The sequence below is a fragment of the Gorilla gorilla genome, chromosome 3 (assembly GCF_029281585.2).
Source record: "Gorilla gorilla gorilla isolate KB3781 chromosome 3, NHGRI_mGorGor1-v2.1_pri, whole genome shotgun sequence".
NCBI lineage: Eukaryota > Metazoa > Chordata > Mammalia > Primates > Hominidae > Gorilla > Gorilla gorilla.
In genome coordinates, this window is record NC_073227.2 from 93,249,508 (window position 1) to 93,271,885 (window position 22,378).

Below are 22,378 nucleotides of genomic sequence, written 5' to 3' on the forward strand. Positions count from 1 at the left end.
TAAAAGGTGCACAACAGTAATATTCCTACTTTTCTAAATTCTGTAAGATTTTATGACCACAAGTTCATATTGCATGGTGTCATGCTACAGAACACAGCACAAGAGAGGATTAATAATTCTCCTTTTTGGATCACCTTTGCGGTGCAGAGGCCTGAGGAATGAGGTCGAAGAGGCTACCTCTGCAGAAGGCACTGGGGAGGAACCAGACTGATGGGCAGCCCTGGTGGTGGTGACAGCACTGGCAGGAGCCAGCTGTCCAGCAGGAGCCCTGCCTGCCTCACTGCTGGGGCAAAGGGAAGCACTGACCCATCCTGACAGCCACGCAGACTGACGGACCAGCACATGGAAGAAAACCAAGGCGGACTCACAGAATTAGTTTGAAAAAACCTGGGGGACCTGTAGTTCTCACAAATTGAGTGAGGAAAGAACCTGAAAATATGTTTTATTATTGTCATCAAGACCCCAGTTTCAACCCTAGACTATTGTGGCCTGGGGAGAAAGTTTTCAATTGATTGTCCTCCCTGGAGCTTTTACGCTTGTGAAAGAAATAAAGAAACACTTGAAAAGTGAATGGTGTTAAGTCGTACAGGACTAAGTGGGGCATAGGGAATTGACACTAAAATTCCCTATGTAAGAGGGAATTCCCTATGTAAGAGTTTAGAAGAAAATTATCTGAAAATCAAGGGGCCAGAAAATTTTCATTAATGGGAAAGAAATTCACAATACACTAGAACTGAATAAAATGAGAGAACTGGAGATGGGAGGCAGGGAGCATTCTAGTGGCATATTTATCCTACAGCATCATCTTCATGGAAGGTTCTAGAAAAGTTATCCTAAAAGGAAATGGTCACGGTTACTAGCAAGTTCAATCAATCCTTTGTACATAATATATGGTTAAACATCATACAAGAATTATTTATTTTCCATGTAATCTTATAAAAGCATTCAAAGTCGAGATACATTAAAGAACAAAATATCTGCCTAGTGTACCCATTATTCTGGGAAAGAAAAAATGGAAAAAGAGAAAAGGTATAATTACAAAAAACCGGTGGTGCTGTATTTTTACTGCATTTGGAACCACCACAATCTGACAGTGTTGATTGCCCCCTGGTGGTGATATTAGTGAAGATTGGTTTCTTGGGGAATTTTAACTATTTTTTTCATGGGAAATGGTTCCAAAAGAAGAAATGTTATCATTGGCTTGAATTCTTCTACACTACCCCTACATTGATCGGCCAGCAAATGTAGCTCTTTTCCATTTCTTCCCCTCCACTAATACTTGCTTGGTGCTTCCAAAAAGCCCCTCCTTTCACCACAGCCATGGTAAAATGAACTCAGGAGAATTTGTAGATATAGGCAATAATATGGTTAATTCCAGATGGTAAGAAAATGCTATTACATATTTCTAAGGAAAATACTAAACATCATGAAAATAATATGATGTTAGTTGTGGGCTAAAAAAAACAAACAAAACATCATGAAAATCAGTGGTATGGAAAGCAGGCATATGGACCTCACTCGTCACTGTGAGACTTAAGCAAAAAAACTAATTTTCCTTGAGGCTGTTTCTGAGTTGTAGTGAAGATTAAATAAGTATGCAAAACATCTAGCATAATTTCTGCCATGGAGCAGTAAACATTATTCTTTTCCTTGAATAACTACTGGTACATTTCTAAATAAGGTTCAGAAACAAAATAGATTTTTCAGAAAATTAAAATGCCATACTGATGGGGAATTGAAAATTTCATTATGGAATAATCTATTTTCTGCCTATTGCATTCTGCCTCTTAGTTTTTGTGTGTATCCTTCACTAGCAACAACTGAAAAGAGAGAAGAAACTAGAACTATCATAGTTTCTACCTATTGAACCCAATAAGAACTCAGTTCTCTGCTCCTTGCTTGTGGGACACCAGCAAACTAAGAGAGTTCATTTGTCCTTGGTGAGATGAACAATATAGAGTTTTACCTAAAGTGAAGTTACTAAATTAAAAGATTATCATTGATTCTGAGATTAAATATTTCTTACCTATTTGGTGCTCAAATATTCCTTTGTTTGAGACAGAGTTACGCTCTTGTTGCCCAGGCTGGAGTGCAATGGCAGGTGACCTCGGCTCACTGCAACCTCCGCCTCTGAGGTTCAAGTGATTCTCCTGCCTCAGCCTCCCAAGTAGCTGGGATTGCAGGTGCCCACCACCCTGCCCAGCTAATTTTTTGTGTTTTTAGTAGAGACGGGGTTTCATCATGTTGGCCAGGCTGGTCTTGAACTCCTGACCTCAGGTGATCCACCTGCCTCGGCCTCCCAAAGTGCTGGGATTACAGGTGTGAGCTACCGCACCCGGCCAAATATTCCTTTTTATGAAGCACTGGTGGTGTGACTGATGGTTTGGATTTTAAGGGTGGCTTGAATGTCTCACTATGTAAAAAACATCACCAACCCTAAACTGACCCACACATTTTTAGTCTATGAAATTACTGAAGAGCTACTGAAACTTACTGAGAGAGGAGACAGCAGGTTGGAATCCAGAGACAGGTTGACCAGGGCCTCACTGCAGGCTCTGTTAATTACAGACCGTGTGATTTATGTGTGCTTTGCTTAGTGACTCTTAATTCAAGATGTAATTAGACTCTTTGTGATTGAAATGTTATTGATCATGAAAACCACAGATCTCAAAATTCCTGTACTTGCTGATCTTTCAAGGTCCTTCCAGCACTGCTTTTTAGCCTAATACAAGGACATGCACCTTGGTTCCAACCCCACATGATGCCAACTTGGAAAAAAACACTTGAGTGATCAAATTAAACTTGACAAACTAAAAACAGTAGAGATTCTTTATACTCTTGAGCTAAAAGGTAGAGGGACAGACTTGCTATGTATAAGCATCCAGAGAAAGATATTAGAATTCTAACAGAATGACTTCTGTGTCTGCTTATTACACAAATATTATATGCTGATATGTACATGAAACAGTTGTTTCATCACTTCTAAAAACATAAACTGCTAGTCATAAGTTTTAAAAATGCTAAATTTCCCCCTGAGGTTTTACCCTCTTGTGTCAATTTTCTGAATTATCTGCCCAAGGAGGGAGAAAACAAAGGAAATAGAAAAAAAATGAGAAATGAATAAGTATAGACCCCCAAATTCACTATTTTGGTCTTTAACACTGCCTCTCTCATAGAAATTGGGAAGTTAAAATCATATACCAAAAAAAAAAAAAAAAAAAAATCAGGCTATTCTCTACAGTGTCCTACCGCTGCCTCTCCATATGTAGGTCACAGGCACCACCTAGAGGCATTAATCATGTCTAACTCTCATTTCAGGGAACTCATATAAGTCAGTTCAAAATCCAGTTGAGTTCTCTCTCTAGTCACAGACTTGAAAATTAGTTAATCAAATAAAGTACTCCCATCTCTCAGCTTCCAGGGCAACAGAGCAAGACCAAATGAAAAGGAGACACACAAATATACATATTCTGTCAAATAATTAGACTTATCTGTCTCACTATCTCATTTGTTAACACCTTTTTGATTCCACTTGCTGCCTATACAGCAAGAAAGACGCATAACATTAAGGTATAGTTCTACTTTGGAGAGTCAGTAGATAAACTAGAACTACAAAAATCCCAGGTAAGCCTTAACTAAAAAGACAACATTCCATTTTGACAATGAAAATATGTCTGCAGGCTGAGCGTGGTGGCTCATGTCTATAATCTCAGCACTTTGGGAAGCCAAGGTGGGTGGATCACTTCAGGCCAGTGGTTCAACACCAGCCTGGCCAACATGGTGAAACCCTGTCTCCAATGAAAATACAAAAAATTAGCTGGTTGTGGTGGCGCACCTGTAATCCCAGCTACTTGGGAGGCTACTCAGGAGAATCACTTGAGCCTGGGAGGTTGAGGTTGCACTGAGCTGAGATTGTGCCACTGCACTCCAGCCTGGAAGACAGAGCAAGGCTCCATCTCAAAACAAAAAAGAAAGAAAGAAAATATGTCTGCAATAAGTAACATTAAATGCTGCCAGTTCCAACTGCTATCAGTGAAGGACAAGAAGTTTGTTTCCAGAAGGTTCCACCTTTATGTGCCAGCTTTATCTCTCAGCAATAACAAAATATCTGCATGATGTTTCAAATTAATCTTCTGCACATCTAATCTTCGTAACATTAGCTGGAGTAAATAAAAAGAGTTCTGAGATTCCAAGGCTTGTGTATACTCAAGGTATTACAAATCACCATGGAAAGTTAAGGGAGAGTTGAAAATAATAAGTAGCTATGAGCTTCCTGCACATAACTGAATCCACAGCTCAGGACTATGTTTGACAAATACCTGGACTTCTAATATATAAGCAACTTAATTTAGAATTCAGCTCGGCTTGGCAGAAATCATGTTGGCTAGAGACACTAGAGTCCTAGGTTCTTGCCCCATCTTTATTACTCTCTGGCTATGGGATCTGGTAAAAGTAGATCCTTCAATATTTGAAGAAACCTGGTGGTGTCAGTTTTCTCAATGTGACTTTCACCAACTCAGATGCTTTGGTTTAAGTTACTGTAAAATAACCACAAGTAAATGTCTGGGATCCATATATCCCATCTACTATTCCCTCACAAATTTGATTAATAAACCTCTGCAGCCACCAGCCTCCCTCCCTCCTTCTCCATTTTAGGACTCAGTAATATCTAGCTAAAATCAGAGACTTGGGTGCAAATTTAGACTGAGTTCCTTATTACTGTTTACTATGTATCCTTGAGCACGATATTTAACCTCATTAAGACTCAGTGTCCTCATTTGTCAATTGGGGGTTATAATAGCCAATAAGCAAGAAGGAAATGAGCTAAAGCATGAGAAGCATTCGGCACAGGGGCTGACACAAGTACAGTTCAACAGGTATGTGATAGATACTATGTTATTAATATTATTATTTTATTGATTTAAGAACCTACTAAACACATTTTATGTGTTAGCCCTAAGGGGTAAAATCCTGCACCCCACATTGGGCAGGTGCTAATGATGATGCACATCCACAGGCAGTTACAAAACAGCATCATACATGCCATGTAGAATCGTGCAAGAGCTATGGCTGCACACCACTCAACACGCATGTGTGGGACAAGGGAAAGTTCCCAGAAGAAGTGACACCTCAGCTGACGGATGATTAAAGCAGAGAGAGAAGCAGTGTTCCTAGGCATGCGAAAAGGCCTGGAAAAAATAGTTCAGACACTGAGTGGTTGGGAAGTTGCTCAAGGGATCCTACTGCCTTGGCTTCCCAAAGTTCTGGGATTATAGGCATGAGCCACCATGCCCGGCCGAAGATTTTTTTTTTAAGGGATAAATCTATAACAACATTGGATGACAAGGAGGGGCGTCATCAATGCAATAGAAATGATGACAAAGACATACTCAAAAAAGGAGTTTGATAAGAGGTGGGAACAATTCTGAGGGCACTCTACACTTGGGGGTTTGGTGGACATGGAGGTAGGCAGAAACAAGGGCAAGGGTCAGGCTGCTTTGGAGGCCATTCAACCACTTTATCCTGGTTATGACAAAGAATAGCCACAGAATCCTCTGTTCCCTACAAGAAAAATGAATGGAAACCCTTGGGTTGGTGTGGGCAGGGTGGGGCGGGGCAATGCAGAGAAAAAGCAGCGTCCTGGATGGCCAGCTACACCCAAGAGGAACAAGGAGCACCTCCCTATACGAGGAGACTTGCGGGTCCTTCCATCTCACATCACATCCTTTCCCCACAGGTACTGGAGGCTGCTACAATAACAGATGCTAGCAGAGAAAGACATCTGCTAGCAACCAAAGACAAAAGCACAACCAAGAATCACCAAATAGTTCAGCACAACCAACACCTTGATATATAAGCATCCATCTAAATATACAGAAGATCTACTTCCTAAGGAAATACAATAAATACAGCAAACTGAAAGTGACTTTAAAAGAAATATAATTAATATCTTCACAAGCATTAAAAAGGACATCATATAACAAAAAGGGAAGTGCTTGAAATAATTAAAACAAAAATATTATAAGTGAAATAAAACTGAGTAGAAGAACTAAGTGGACAGAGCTGAAGAATAGACACAGCTGATGGGCAAATGAGTGACCTAGAACACAGCTCCAAAGTCAAACTGATGGAAAGTGGAAGGAAATAAAGAATGAGAGAGTGGAGACAGCTAGTATAGACAACCTAAATTGTCTTAAATTGGGACTAGAAGAAAGATGAGAGAAGAGAGATAGAATGACATGGAATACTGGGCATATATAGATTTCAAGAGTGTTGAATGATGGAGGAGAAGCATACTGGACAATAGAATAGTGCCAGGAGAGAAACAGGGGGGAAAGACAGTGGATATGAATAAAGTTTGTAAATTGGTGTCAGGAAATTGAGAAAGTTAACATTTACCACGTGATTTTTTTTTAACATGGGTGAGATGAGTTTTTCTTCCTCTTTCATTCCTACCTTCCTGGAGGCTGAAAGCTTCCACATCTAAGGTGACAGAAACAGGATTTCTATCATGAGTAGAAGACAGTCTTTGAACATAATGAGATACCAAAGAAGAGGAATGTGTTAGCAGGAGATAAACCTTTACAATACCTGAGCTTTTTAAAAGACTTTTCTACTCTCAGTTCAGAGTACCACTTTTATCCTCCTTTCCTATCTTCTGGACCTATCCAATAGCAGAATTCTTGGGGAACAGAAAAGGACAATTATTCCAGAGACCCCTGCAACAAAGTAGACTGGGATTAGGATGAGAAAAAGAGGAGTTAAGAAGATCAAGGGATGGTGGGAGGGCTCAAGGAGGAGAGTCCAGAAGAGGTGCTCTGTGATGAAGGGGATGGCCATGTGGGCCCCGTGAGAGTTTATAAATGAAAGCCGACCCACGTGAGTGGAGAATAAGATGGGGAGTAAAGGAAGCCCTTCCTCAATTCTCACCCCCTTATGGATATTATGAGTTAAATGATAGCTCAAACCTGAAGTAAGAACTGAATGGACTTTCTTTGCAGCTCCGTTGTATGTTTTTCCAGCTGAGAAAGAGTGTAGGGCTTTCCCCCAACAATTAACAGCAAAGGTCTAAAGTTTTCTAGTGGAAAAAATCTTGTGTTGGAACAAAATGCCCAACTTTCTTTTGCTGTGTCTCTTACTGATTGCCACAGCCTTCTACCTCCAAGTTAAGAGGTAGAGTCACCAAGCTATATTTGGGGGCTCCTACTTGGGGTGTTCCCAGAGGTCCAATCTAACAGAGTGTCCAGTACATTTGAAACTAAGTTAAGGGATAGTCCATCATGGCAGCCTAACTAGTCACAAGATGGTAACAAGAAAAGTGGGTCCAGGAGAAAGTGGTTTTGAGGTTTAGGATATCCAGACAGAAAGAGAGAGAAATAGTATAAATCATTTTGTGGTCTTCTCATTACAGCCAGTTAAGAAGACTGGAACCATGCCTTCTTCAAACACAACAGGTCAGTTCCTTTATTGAGCTTCCCTACAATATACAGACAGTGGCATGTAGAGCCCTATTATTGGACAAATTATTTGTCCAATAATTGTTTTAAGTCTGGATCACTTCTATAAAGGGAAGACCCATCAGAGCTGGTAGGGCAAAACTTGACCACATGCAATGGCTGCATCAGAACCAATGTGATGCCCTATGATGATCAGGGGAAAAGGTATTGTTGCCTACGTTGAATACTACTAGGTAGAAAAAACTAAAGACTTTTGTTAGGAGTGAAAACTGGTTCCCAAGTGGGAGAAATTTAAACTGCAGAATGTGGAGAGTAAGAATATGGAGCAAGAATAAAATGTATCAGAAAGTATAAAACAGAAAATGGTTATGGAAATTTACTGCCTCTATCTTCAAGGTGATATGTAAGTTAAATGCCGAAAACGCATTTGCCTTAATGCACAATGGATTGGTGAGCTTAAAGCAAGACTAAAGAATATTGAGAAATTTTATACCAAGCATTTGATCACCTAACAAGAGAGGTCAAAGAGACTTCTAATTATTTCACAAAATTATAGAAATGTTATATAAGGTGGTAGAGAATGGAAGCATGGAAGAAGACACAAGACACCAGATGTTGCTCATCAAGTGTTGCCGGTGAGCATTGACAGCAGAGGAAACATTAGCCAGCCTCTGGCTGCACACTGGACTAGTGCAGATTATCTGGGTGGCAAAAGGAACAGCTGAGGCTGTTTTAAAATTACTAGCTAGTGTTGTACAAAAGGAGAGGTTAGCACTCCCCTTGACAAGGATGGAAGAGGCCCTTGGGCCTGACAACATGCATACGGTTAAGGCATTGCCACCTACTTCGTGGCATCTAACCATCGTTTTTATGGAACAGAACAGAGACCTCCGAAATAATACCACATATCTACAACCATCTGATCTTTGACAAACCTGAGAAAAATAAGCAATGGGGAAAGGATTCCCTATTTAATAAATGGTGCTGGGAAAACTGGCTAGCCATATGTAGAAAGCTAAAACTGGATCCCTTCCTCACACCTTACACAAAAATTAATTCAAGATGGATTAAAGACTTAAATGTTAGACCTAAAACCATAAAAACCCTAGAAGAAAACCTAGGCAATACCATTCAGGACATAGGCATGGGCAAGGACTTCATGTCTAAAACACCAAAAGCAATGGCAACAAAAGCCAAGATAGACAAATGGGATTTAATTAAACTAAAGAGCTTCTGCACAGCAAAAGAAACTACCATCAGAGTGAACAGGCAACCTACAGAATGGGAAAAAAGTTTTGCAATCTACTCATCTGACAAAGGGCTAACATCCAGAATCCACAAAGAACTCAAACAAATTTACAAGAAAAAAACAAACAACCCCATCAAAAAGTGGGCAAAAGATATGAACAGACACTTCTCAAAAGAAGACATTTATGCAGCCAAAAGACACATGAAAAAATGCTCATCACTGGCCATCAGAGAAATGCAAATCAAAACCACAATGAGATACCATCTCACATCTGACTTTTTAATGGCAATCATTAAAAAGTCGGGAAACAACAGGTGCTGGAGAGGATGTGGAGAAATAGGAACACTTTTACATTGTTGGTGGGACTGTAAACTAGTTCAAGCATTGTGGAAGACAGTGTGGTGATTCCTCAAGGACCTAGAAGTAGAAATACCATTTGACCCAGCCATCCCATTACTGGGTATATACCCAAAGGATTATAAATCATGCTGCTATAAAGACACATGCACATGTATGTTTATTGTGGCACTATTCACAATAGCAAGGACTTGGAACAAACCCAAATGTCCATCAGTGATAGACTGGATTAAGAAAATGTGGCACAAAAAACCAAACACTGCATGTTCTCACTCATAGGTGGGAACTGAACAATGAGAACACTTGGACACAGGAAGGGGGACATCACACACCGGGGCCTGTCATAGGGTGGGGGGGGAGGGGAGGAGATATAGCATTGGGAGATATACCTAATGTAAATGATGAGTTAATGGGTGCAGCACACCAACATGGCACATGTATACATATGTAACAAACCTGCACATTGTGCACATGTACCCTGGAACTTAAAGTATAATAAAAAAAAAAATTGCTAGTTACAAGGATAGAGCAGCCAGGACTATTTCCCTGACTTAACTTTAAGTCATGATGCCTGAACCACAACTAGTTATCTAGTTGCAGTTTTTGCAGCTGCACCAGTGCCCCGTGTTCTGCGGCAGGAACTCCTGAGAGAGTTGAGGGCCCTTTTCTTCAGGGAGACACATTTTTCTACTTCTGATGTGTGGGTAAGAGGGCATGCAATGGCAAACTGTTGGGAAATCCCATCTGAGTACTGGAAAAGACCCAAGGAAGCTGGGACTGATTTAGAATAGAGTTCAAATTTATACCTGTCAGATCCCTGCTACCTCAAGCCATGAGTGTTGATGCAGCCAGGCTGTTTTCCCCAGACTAGGGGAATTAAAGACAAGTAAAATCCAAGGAAAAGCTTGCAGGTTAAGTTGGACAGTCTCTATTATTTTCCTGTCACTATATGAGAAGCATGGCTCACTCTCACCTATAAGACCTAACAGAAAACTTTTGTTTATTGTGAGGAAAAGAAAAAAAAAAGGAAAAATAAAGAAAAGACAAAAAAGGGAGAGAGGAAAAAACAAACTCTTTCTCCATGTACCTCCTGAAGTGTTCTTTCTGTCTAATGCGGGATGGCAGAATATGCCACCCCAATATATACCACTTTGGCATAAGAATTACTTTGCATTAAAGGCGTTTGGAAGCCAGAGGTGCAGGAAGATGGATTCTGACTTCCTCTTTTCTTTTCAAAAGCATGAGACAAAACGCCCACGTGAGAGATGCCCTCCCTATACCAGAAGAAAAGAAATATCCTTATCACCAGGCACAGGGAATCGAGGCAGAGAGAATTTTGTACAAAAGGACCTTCATAAAATAACTCTTATCTTTCTTTCGTTTCCCCATATACAGGCAACCCTCATTTTATTGTGCTTTGCTTTATTGCACTTTGCTATATTGTATTTTTTACAACTTGAAGGTTTTTGGCAATGCTCCTTTGAGCAAATGTCTTAGTGCTATTTTCTGATGGCATGTGCTCATTTGGTGTCTCTGGGTCACATTTTGGTAATTCTCACAATATTTCAAATGTTTTCATAATTATATCTGTTACAGTGATCAGTGGTCCTTGATATTACTATTGTAATTGTTTAGGGGCACCATGAACCACGCCCATATAAGGCAGTAAATTTAATAGATAAATGTATGCATTCTAACTCCTCCACTGACCAGCCGTTCCCCATCTCTGTCCTCCTTGGGCCTTCCTATTCTCTGAGACACAACAATATTGAAATTAGACCAATTAATAGCCCTACAGTGAACATGAAAGAAAGAGTTGCACATCTCTCACTTTAAATCAAACACTAGAAATGATTACATTCAGTGAGTAAAGCAAGTCAAAAGCCAAGGTAGGCCAGAAGCTAGGCCTTTTGTGCCAAACAGTTAGCCAAATTGTGAATGCAAACAAAAAGTTATTGAAGGACATGAAAAGCGCTACTTCACTAAAGACACAAGGGATACAAAAGCAAAGCAGCCTTATTGCTGAAAAGGATAAAGTTTTCATGATTTAGATAGAAGATTAAACTGACCACAACATTCTCTTAAGCTAATGCCTAAACCAAAGCAAGACTCCAACTGTCTTCAATTCTGTGAAGGCTGAGAGAGGTAAGCAAATTACAAAAGAAAACTCGGAGGCCAGCAGAGGTTGATACATGAGGTTTAAGGAAAGAAGTTGTCTCCATAACATAATAGTGCAAGGTGAAGCAGCAAGTGCTAGTGTAGAAACTACAGCAAGTTCTTCAGAAGATCTAGCTATGATAACTGATGAAAGTGACTATACTGAAAAAAAGATTTTCAATGTGGACAAAACAGTCTTGTAGTGGAAGAATGTGCCATTTAGGATTTTGATAGCTAGAGAGGAGAAGTCAATGCCTGGCTTCAAAGTTTCAAAGGACAGGCTGACTCATATTATGGACTAATGCAGCTGGTGACTTTCAGTTGAAGCCAATGCTCATGTACCATTCTGAAAATCCTAAGCCCTTAAGAATGATGCTAAATCCATTCTGCCTGTGCTCTGTAAATGAAACAACAAAGCCTGGATGCCAGCATATCTCTTCACAGCATACTTTACTGAATATTTTAAGCCCACTATTGAGACCTACTTCTTAGAAAAAAATATTTCCTTCAAATTTTACTGCTCATTGACAACGCACTTGGTCATCCAAGAGCTCTGATGGAGATATACCAGGAAATTAATGTTGTTTTCAAGCCTGCTAACATAGTATCCATTTTGTAGCCCATGGATCAAGAAATAATTTCAAGGAGTAATTTTTCCTTGCAAAATATATTTCTTAAATATCACTTAAAGTTGAAATTACTGCCATGGTTAGTGATTCCTCTGATGGATCTGGGCAAAATACATTGAAACCCTTCTGGAAAGGATTCACCATTCTCAGTGTCATTAAGAACATTTGTGATTCAACGGAGGAAATCAAAAGACCACTAATAGAAGCTTGAAAGAAGTTGATTCTAATCCTCACGGGTGGCTTTGAAACGTTCAAACTTTAGCAGAAGTAAGTGTAGATGATTGCAGACGATGAAGAAATTGCCATAGCTACCCTAACCTTAAGCAGCTGCCACCCTGACGAATCAGCAGCCATCAACATCAATGCAAGACCCTCTACCAACAAAAAGATTACAACTCACTAAAGGTAAAGGGTCAGATAATTGTTAGCATTTTGAGCAACGAAGTATTTTTTAAATTAAAGTGTGTACATAGTGTTTTCTTAAACACAAATTCATTTATTATAAAATACATGAAAGAGAGTTTCAACTCAGGAAGTTATCAACAGGAGTTTATGTCAACAGAAGTTATCAAGAGTTAGCCACATTTATTTTTCAAACATAATTTAATGAAATAGAAATAATAGTAAAGTTAAAAAGAAAATCTAAAGCTATTTATTTTAATAAGTAAATTACCAGATAAGCTTTGCCAAGTCTAAACAATTGAACAAAAGAGAATAAACATAATAAATCAGTAGGAATAAATAATATAAAATATTTTATATTATAAAAGAATAATCTATTTATACCAATACACTTAAAAATAAAAAAATTGTCTAAAATTATTTTAAGAAATATAAACTACCAAAATTGGCTTAAAGAATAAGGCTGGGCACAGTGGCTCACATGTGCAATCCCAGAACCTGGGAGGCCAAGGTGGGCAGATCACTTGAGGCCAGGATTTCGAGACCAATCTGGCCAATGTGCTGAAACCCTGTCTCTACTAAAAATACAAAAATTAGCCAGGTGTGGTGGTTGGCACCTGTTGTTCCAGCTACTCAGAGGCTGAGGCAGAATTCCTTGAACCTGGGAGGTGGAGTTTGCAGTGAGCCAAGATTGTGCCATTGCACTCCAGACTGGGCAACAATAGCGAGACTCTGTCTCAAAAAAAAAAAAAAAAAAAAAAAAAGAATAAGTGATGACCTTAAGTAAACCAATAATTATAGAAAAAAATTGAAAATGTAATTAGGTCCTTGATTTTAAAAGACACTAGTTTAAATTATTTTATGCAGTTGGGTAATGTAAATTTTTTTAAATTATAGAAGTAATACATGCTCATTTTAATTAATGCAACATACATAAGTAAAAACATACCTCAAAAACATTGCAGGTTCATCTCTGGACCACCCCAATAAAGCAAGTATCAAAATAAAATGAGTCATGCAAATTTTTTTGGTTTCCCAGTGCATATAAAGTTATGTTTATACTACGGTGTAATCTATTAAGTGTGCAATCATATAGAGTCTAAAAAACTAATATGTACTTGGTTTTTTGGGTTTTTTTTTGGGGGGGGGGCGGAGATGAAGTCTCACTCTGTCACCCAGGCTGGAGTGCAGTGGCCTGATCTTGGCTCACTGCAACCTCTGCCTCCCGGGTTCAAGCGATTCTCCTGCCTCAGTCCCCCTACTAGCTGGGATTACAGGCGTGCGGCACCATGGCCTACTAAATTTTGTATTTTTAGTAGGAACGGGGTTTTACTATGTTGGCCAGGCTGGTCTCGAACTCCTGACCTCAAGTGATCCGCCCACCTTGGCCTCCCAAAGTGCTGGGATTATAGGCGTGAGCCATCATGTCAGGCCCGTACATAGTTTTTTAAGACATAATGCAATTGCACATTTAATAGACTCCAATATAGCATAAATATAACTGTTATATAAACTGGGAAATCAAAAAATTCATGTGACTTTACGGTGACATTTGGTTTATTGCACTGGTACAGAACTAAAACCATATCTTTGAGATGGGCTTTTATTTCATTTACATTTCCACAATTGCTTCTCTTTGTTCAACCTAGTATATAAAGACTTAGCTTGTGCCACTTCTTCAGGCCTTCATTTTCCTTTGGGGGTTCCCACATACATGTAAAAATCTGTATGTTTTCCTGCTGCTAGTCTGTCTTACATCAATTTAATTCTCAGGCCCAGCCAGAGATCCTGAAGGAGTAGAGGTGAAATTTTGCTTTTCCTACACCAGTAATGATCATAATTTCCTCCATTCTGAAGATCCACCCACTGAGATGTAGCCCAGCAATGAGGAGCAGATTCTATCTGAAGAACAACCTGAGCCCATTATTTATGAGGAATAGACCCGTATTAATGCCTGTTGCTGAAGAGACAGAAATGGAGTTAGGACCCACAGACCATACCTCCGCAAACTCTCTGTCTTTGCTTGCCAGAGCATAGAATTGTAAAAAAATGACTCAAGGAGCAGATGCTAAAGTTTCTAGGTAAATACATTGGCAAAAGAACACCAAGCTTGGATCACCAAGGTTCAGGACAGCCTAACTCCTGAGGTACCACCCAGGCAGGAGAACCAGCACCAACAAGAGGTTGGTGCAACCCAGAAGGGGAACCCTTCCTGGTGTCTTTCTCACATGCGGCCATGAGCACAACAGACTGAAACCTCGTTTACTACCAGGTCAGGGAGTCCCAGGATTGTGTGTGAACTAGGAACTTGTAACCATGATGTGCTTTCCCTTTCTTCCCTATTCTGAATATGAACTTTTATTGTAATTTTTTCCCTTTTACTATATATTATTGGATTCTTATGTAGATTTCTTACCATGTAGAATTTTGTGAACCTGACTCAAAAGAATACAAATCACTCAAAGATTCTGGACGTAGTAAATTACACCACAGGAAAACTGAAAAAAAAAGAAAGAAAGAAAAAAGAAAAAAAAGGACAGAAAAGAGAATTTTTTGTAGTTTTTAATAACCATTTTTTAACAAGTACCATTATAACAGTACTAATGAAAATCAAACATATTTCAAAATTATTAAACTATATAAGAAAACCCTCTCCCCAAAATCCAACTCTACAATCAAATCTGCTTTGCTTTCTCAACCTTTCCTTCTGATTTTAGTCTTTGTGCATACACAACTGAACATGATATAATCTGAAATTTTCACATATATATATAATCTTGGAGCTAAAAAAAATCATAGTTTTTGTCAAAAAGCCAAAAAGACCCTGGATCAAAAGTGAATGTAAGTCCTGGCCATGGGTGGTGGCTCACGTTTATAATCCCAGCACTTTGGGAGGCCAAGGCAGAAGGATTGCTTGAGCCCAGGAGTTTAAGATCAGCCTGGGCAATATAGTAAGATCCTGTCTCCACAAAAAACAAACAAACAAACAAACAAAATAATTAATTAGGTGCAGTGGTGCCCACCTGTGGTTCTAGTGACTTAAAAGGCTGAGGTAAGAGGATTGCTTGAGCCCAAGAGGTCAAGGTTGCTGAGAGCTGTATTCACACCATTGCACTCCTGCCTGGGCGATAGAGTAAATGCAAGTCCTAAAGGACAATTTGGGCTATCTCCAGTTCAGGAATACTCACATTATGTTTTATATTTCATGTGTATGGAAGGCTTCTCAGCAGCTAAGGAGTGGGAGGGAGAAGTCATGTATCTTTGAAGATTCATTCCATCCCAACACATCATTTGGTTTCACTGGACTTACCCAGTCCTGATTCTGGGAGTGGTTCATATAACCCACACCTGGCCAATGGACTGCACCCCTCATCCCCACCATGATTAAAGCAGTTGGCTCAGGGAGGGGTAATCATCACTGGCTGAATTACTTTCCTCTTGGTTTGGTAACAAATTACCACTGACTCCAATTTTTAAAGTTCTACTGTGGGTAAAATGCTATCAAACAGCATAGCATGCCACAGAAAAATCTTTCATGAAAGGAAGAGTCAATTGATGTGGCAAACTTCATTGTTGTCTTATTTGGAGGAATTGCCACAGCCAAACCAACTTCAGCCTCCACCACACTGATCAGTCAGCAGTCATTAATATTAATGCAAGACCTTCCAATAGCAAAAAGATTATGACTCGCTGAATGCTCAAATGATTGTTAGCAATTTTTTTAGCAATGAAGTATTTTTAAATTAAGGTATGTACTTTTTAAAATAACTTTTATATGCACTGAGAGACCAGGAAAATTTTTGTAACTTGCTTTATTATGATATTTGCTTCATTGTGGTGGTCTGGGAATGAACTCTCAATATCCTCGAGGTATGCCCGTATATGTTATAAATATACGTTTATATGTGTAAATGTTATATGTTATTAATTGGTTGACAAAAATATTATGATGAAAGGCTCATATTTCCCCTAGAGACAATGGTTCTTCATTCACTAATTTAGGGTTCCTGATGACTATGAAACAAAACTACCATGAATAAAAACAACCAAATGTATTTCAATCTATGACATGGTAATACAGTCATGCGCCACATAACAATGTTTTGGTCAATGACAGACTGCATGTATTATAGTGGTCCCACGGATTTTTAATGGAGCTGAAAATTTTCTGTCACCTAGTGGCATCGTAGCCCTTGTAAGATCATACTGCAAGGCATTACTCAAGTGTTTGTGGTCATGCTGGTGTAAACAAACCTACTGCTCTACCAGTCATATAAAAGTACAGTCTTGTGTTACATAACAACAAGGATATGTTCTGAGAAATGCAGCATTAGTTGATGTCCTCATTGTGCAAACATCATAGGATGTACTTACACAAACCTATAATGGTATAGCCTATTACACACCTGGGCTATATGATAAAGCCTATCATTCTTAGTCTACAAACCTGCACAGCATGTTACTATACTGAATATTGTAGGCAATGGTAAAACAATGGTAAGTATGTGTGTATGTAAACATATTTGGCTAGGTGTGGTGGCTCACACCTGTAATCCCATCACTTTGTGAAGCTGAGAATGGAGGATCACTTGAGGTCAGGAGTTTGAGACCAGCCAGGGCAACATAGTGTGACCCTGTCGCTACAAAATAAAAAATAAGAAAATACCTGGGTGTGGTGGTGCATGCCTGTAGTCCCAGCTACTCAGAAGGCTGAGCTGGGAGGATCACTTGAGCCGCAGGAGGTGGAGGTTGCAGTGACCTGTGATCACACCACTACACTCTATCCCGGACAACACAGCAAGACCCTGTCTCAAAAAAAAAAAAAAAAGACTATGTTACTGGCTTATGTATTTACTATACTGGTCTCAAACTCCAGGCCTGAAGTGATGCTCCCTCCTTGGCCCCTTAAAGTGTCCCAAAGTTCTAGGACTACAAGTGTGAGCCACCATGCCTGGCCAGGGTTTTTTCTTTCTAGAGTCTCTGAGGGAGCATCTGTTCTGTGTCTGCCTTCTAGCTTCTGGTGGTTGTAGGTAATTCTTGGCATTTCTTTGGCTTGTAGCTATATCATTTCAATTTCTAACTCTGTTCTTCACATGACCTTCTTCCCTGTGTGTCCTCTGTGTCTCTCAGCACTATTCTCTTCTTTCTCTTTTAAAGACACGAGTTGTAAATTTATGGCCCACCCTAATCCAGGCTGACCTCATCTGAACTTGATTACATCTGCAAAGATCCTATTTCCAAATAGGGTCACAGTCACACAGGTATTGGTGGTTAGGACATCAATATATCTCTTCTGGGGACACAGTTCAGCCCACTCTACCCCGTTTTCAGTTAAATTAGCTTAAGTGGGTATCTGCTCTTTTCTTGTTCTAAGACTCTCAAAGACAGAACTCCAGTGACCTTCAGCTTCACTCTTCAGTCACCCATTTTCATAGCTGTTACCAAGACCCAAAGTGAGAGTTGATAGTTATCTCTCACTTTCCACAGGAACTTTTTAAAGCTAATCTATTCCATTCATAAGTGTTTCTCTTTGTCTTCCCATGCTCATTGATACTTCACTTCCTTTCTATGGTGAGTAGAGAGGTCCCCACTAATGAAGGATGTGGCAGGTTTCAGTTCAATATCAGAAAGTGCTCCACCTGATATATCATTTTTTAATTATAAAAATTTTCAAAGAAGAGTGGAGAGAACAGTATGTTTTACCCTAATCACCTTTAACAGTATAAATTCAAACACCCCACTCTTATCAAAGCCATTTACTCTTCAAAATGTCCCACCTGGTTTCTCCTGATACATCTGCTCTTCGATCTCACCACAGCCTTCAGCCTCTGCTTTCTCTATTTTCTCCCTTTTTATTTTCTTTCTACATAGCTTACATTCCCTGATCCAAAACAAACTTAATTTTTACTGTCAATATTTTCCTCTTAAAAGCTGTGGAAGGCAGGTGAATTCCTAGGCAGGCAGGGATGTCAGAACTAGGCTGGAAGTCAGAATTTTAAGCCAAGGATAGTCTAAGGCTTGAAAACTGAGATGCCAGTTCTGGATAGAATCCACGGACCAGAGTGAGGACTCCCACTCCCATTTGGCATGCTTCTTTCCAATTGGTCCTTACCTTTCAACATATACCTATCTTTCTGTGATTGGCTGTGGGCCGAATGTTCATTTGCATAGAGTGAAACGTCACTCCAGCCCCCAATCAGTTGTGGGCTGAGCCTTCACTTCTGCCTTCAATAGGTTTTTTTACACTATCGTTTCTCTTTCTGAGTGGTGCTTTTTCCAAAACAGCCCCCAGACCAGTCAGCACACTCCTCCTTCCTTCTCAGTCCATAAAAACCCTGACCATAGCCCTGCAGCCAGCAACCATCTTTTGGATCCCCTATCTGCTGTGAGCTTTTTCTGTTGCTTGATGAATCCTACTCTGCTTTACTCACTCTCCAGTGTCCATGTGCCTTATTCTTCTTGGTCATGGGACAAGAACCCAGAACTCACCAAACTGCAGGAGCACAGGAACTGTAGTGCTCCAGCTCACTGAGCTGCTGGTGGCAGGACTAAAAGGGCTGTAACACTTCCTCCCACTTGCTGAAATACAGAAGTGAAGAAGCCACTGGGCACCACTCCCTCCCGCTCACTGAACAGTGGAAGTAGGAAAGCCACAACACTCCATTGATCCCTTGCCCTTCAATTGCATCCACTGGAAAAATTCTAAATCCAGATCTGTCTAATTGCCTTCTTCATGCCTATACTTGTGCCCTTGAGGGCTGCTAAAGAAAATTACACCACTTAGGCCTGTATACAGTTCTGACTTCCAGCCTAGACTCTCACGTCTGCTTGGCAGTCCTACAGAGTTGATAGTTATCTCTCACCTTCCATGGGAACTTTTTAAACCTAATCTGTTCCATTTTTAAGTGTTTCCCTTTGTCTCCCCATGCCCACTGATACTTCACTTCCTTTCTATGGTGGGTAGAGAGGTGCCCACTAATGAGGGATGTGGCATGTTTCTCTGCCCTTTCCATTCCCCAAACCAAAACAGACAGACATACAGATACACACATACTCTCTCTCTTCCTGGAGCCAGAGGCTTCTCAAGGTTAGGAAAAGTAAAAGGAGAATTAGAGTAGCTATACAAGTTGGGGGAAAACCTGATCTTCTTTTAGTATTACAAAGTACAAGAAATACCTTAGCAGTGAGGACCATGTGGTGTCTAAGGCAAGTGCATTGTTACCACACGCTGTGCTGCAGCCAACCTCATGGGATGTTCCCTCTCCAGGCTCACCCAGTACCTTATGAATTAACTGATGTCCTGAGTAGACTTCTCTGTGCCCTCTGGGGAGCTGTCATTGGATCTTATGATTCACTTTGAGAGCCTTCATCCTCCAAATTCAAATCCTTAAAAACAACAAACAAGCAAACAAACAAAAAAAATATGTAACTCCCATAACATCTCTAGTTCTCTAAGTGAATGGGACAGAGGCAGTGTTTGAGCAGAATTATTCCAAGGGTCTGTATTTGCTGAGATACTTGTGCCCCATATACCTCACAGGGGTACAGTACAATTGGGGATTGTCAAGAGAAAGTTTAAGATTTACCTCTTTGAGGTGCCCACTGCTTTAAAGTCTCTTCTCTTATTCTTCCAAAGACTTACCAAATATAATGAGATTGCCTGGATACACCATTATGTCCAAGGAATTTATATTTTCAGATATTCTCTCTATATCAACTGCTGGGGTAGCTGGGGTCCCGGAGACACAGCTTCCTTTAGACTTGGTGTTTTTCTTCCACCTAAAGTAGGGTTGACTAATTTTTTTTTCTAAGCTAGATCTTTTCTTTTCTTTGTTTGTTTTAATATTTTTATTGAAATAAAACTGCTATTGGCTGGTCTACAGGGTTTTTCTTCCATTTTACCCCCAAGTATATTCAGATATTACATGCTTACTTCCCTGAGTCTGAGGCAGGTGTCTTCAAATAGGTCTAAAATGGCATCAGCCTCCTGAGTAGCTAGGATTACAGGCATGTGCCACCATACCCAGCTAATTTTGTATTTTTAGTAGAGACGGGGTTTCTCCATGTTGGTCAGGCTGGTCTTGAACTCCCGACCTCAGGTGATCCACCTGCCTTGGCCTCCCAAAGTGCTGGGATTACAGGCATGAGCCACCACACCCGTCAGAGAGGTCAGATTACAAGTCAGCTACCATTAGCCATGTCTCTGCCTGCATCTACAACAATGATCCACTGGAGGGAAGTATTCTGTCTTGCTTTCTTTGGGGAAGAAATTGTAGACTCAGGGTGATATTTAGTCAATCAAAACTTTCTTTCCTCCTTCAGTATACTGAAGAGAACGTGTTTGTCTTTTTTTTTCTCTCTCTCTCCACTGTAGGCAATAACCACCCAGAGCTCTGTTAGCATAAATTTTATGCAAATTTTATTCAACAATGCTAACTTAGGGAAGAAGAACAAAATTTGTATAGTGGCTTAACAGGGTCAATTGAAGTTTACGTAGTTCGGAGAATTAGTCAAGGATTTTCTCCTACCAATAATTTGTGCAGATTAGCAGCCAGGATTTGGGAAATTTTGATTTTTTTCAACAGGAATGGAGAATAGCTGGGGTCTGAGGTCATGTATACAAGGGAGTAGAGAGGAATAGTTGCAAAAACCCAGTGGAAGATTCTCAGTCCTTCACAATCTCATGTTATTTTTAATATAATAAATATTTTAATATGCAAAATATATAAGATGTATATATATATTATTTACATATCTTTTTATATGTCATATTTATATATTATATATAAAAGACAAGCAAGCATATTTTACAGACAAAAAGAAGGCTATTTCAGAATGATTTTAGAAGCATTACATATTCTCTTTCCTTTAGCATTATGTACCCTTAGAAGGAACATAGAGATTCTTGCAATATATTGTTGAAGAACAAGAGATACTGTTCACAATCTACTAATTCATCTGATTCCATGAGAAGGAAGCATCGTTTTGTGGTAATATCTCCCATAAGAACAGGATGAATCCTCTGGAAAAATACCCACTTAAAATGTAAAATTAAAAACAAATTTAAATTTAAATTAAAAAAATTAAATTTAAAAAAGCCACCACCACCAATGCCACCACTACCATCATCACCAACACACCATTAGCACCACTAAGCACTGGCTCAGCAGGTAGAGCATTTTACATTTTTCTTTTTTTTTTTTTTTTTTTGAGACGGAGTTTCACTTTTTTTATCCAGGCTGGAGTGCAATGGCACGGTCTTGGCTCACAGCAACCTCCGCCTCCCAAGTTCAAGCGATTCTCCTGCCTCAGCCTCCTGAGTAGCTGGGATTACAGGCATGTGACACTATGCCCAGCTAATTTTGTATTTTTAGTAGAGACAGGGTTTCTCCATGTTGGTCAGGCTGGTCTTGAACTCCTGACCTCAGGCGATTTGCCCACCCTGGCCTCCCAAAGCACTGGGCTTACAGGCGTGAACCACCACACCCAGCCACATTTAAAATTTTCAATGTGAAAAACTGATCTATTTTTAACAAACTGTCTCATGCCATATTTCATATATATCTTAAGTTTGCTGGATTCCAAACTCTAAATGTTATGACATTAATACTTAGTTAATATGGTCAAGTGAGTAATTTTCCATAATAAAATGGTTTTTCTAGAATACTTCCTAGAAAGCAGAGAGCTTTGTATTGCAATGTTGTTTCTTTTTTTTTAACAGGGTATATTAAGCTGCCAGCTGATCCCAGTTGGACAAGCTGCCTTGTCTTTCTCTCCTTCCTTGCTTTAGGTGTTTTCCATCATTTCTGTGCTGAATTCCAGTGTTCTTTCTTAGATGGTCTACATGCTATTTTAGCACGTCTTTGTCTCATCAAACTTCTTTAATGTTATTATTTTGAATTCCTTTTCAGGCATTTTATATATTGTACTTTCTTTTTTTTTTTTTTTTTTTAGAGACAGAGTCTCTCACTCTGTCACCCAGGCTGGAGTGCAGTGGTTTGGTATTGGCTCACTGCAACCTCTGCCTCCTGGGTTCAAGCGATTCTCCTGCCTCAGCCTCCCGAGTAGCTGGGACTACAGGCACATGCCACCATGCCCAGGTAATTTTTTTTTTTTTGTATTTTTAG

General features: G+C 39.7%; 1 non-coding gene across 1 annotated transcript; it reads left to right on the top strand.

Moving 5' to 3' along the window:
- Positions 1-8,205: 8,205 nt before the first annotated feature.
- Positions 8,206-8,328, top strand: LOC115934480 (U6atac minor spliceosomal RNA). The gene has a single exon (XR_004070271.3). It is a non-coding gene; the product is annotated as a U6atac minor spliceosomal RNA (small nuclear RNA).
- Positions 8,329-22,378: the final 14,050 nt, after the last annotated feature.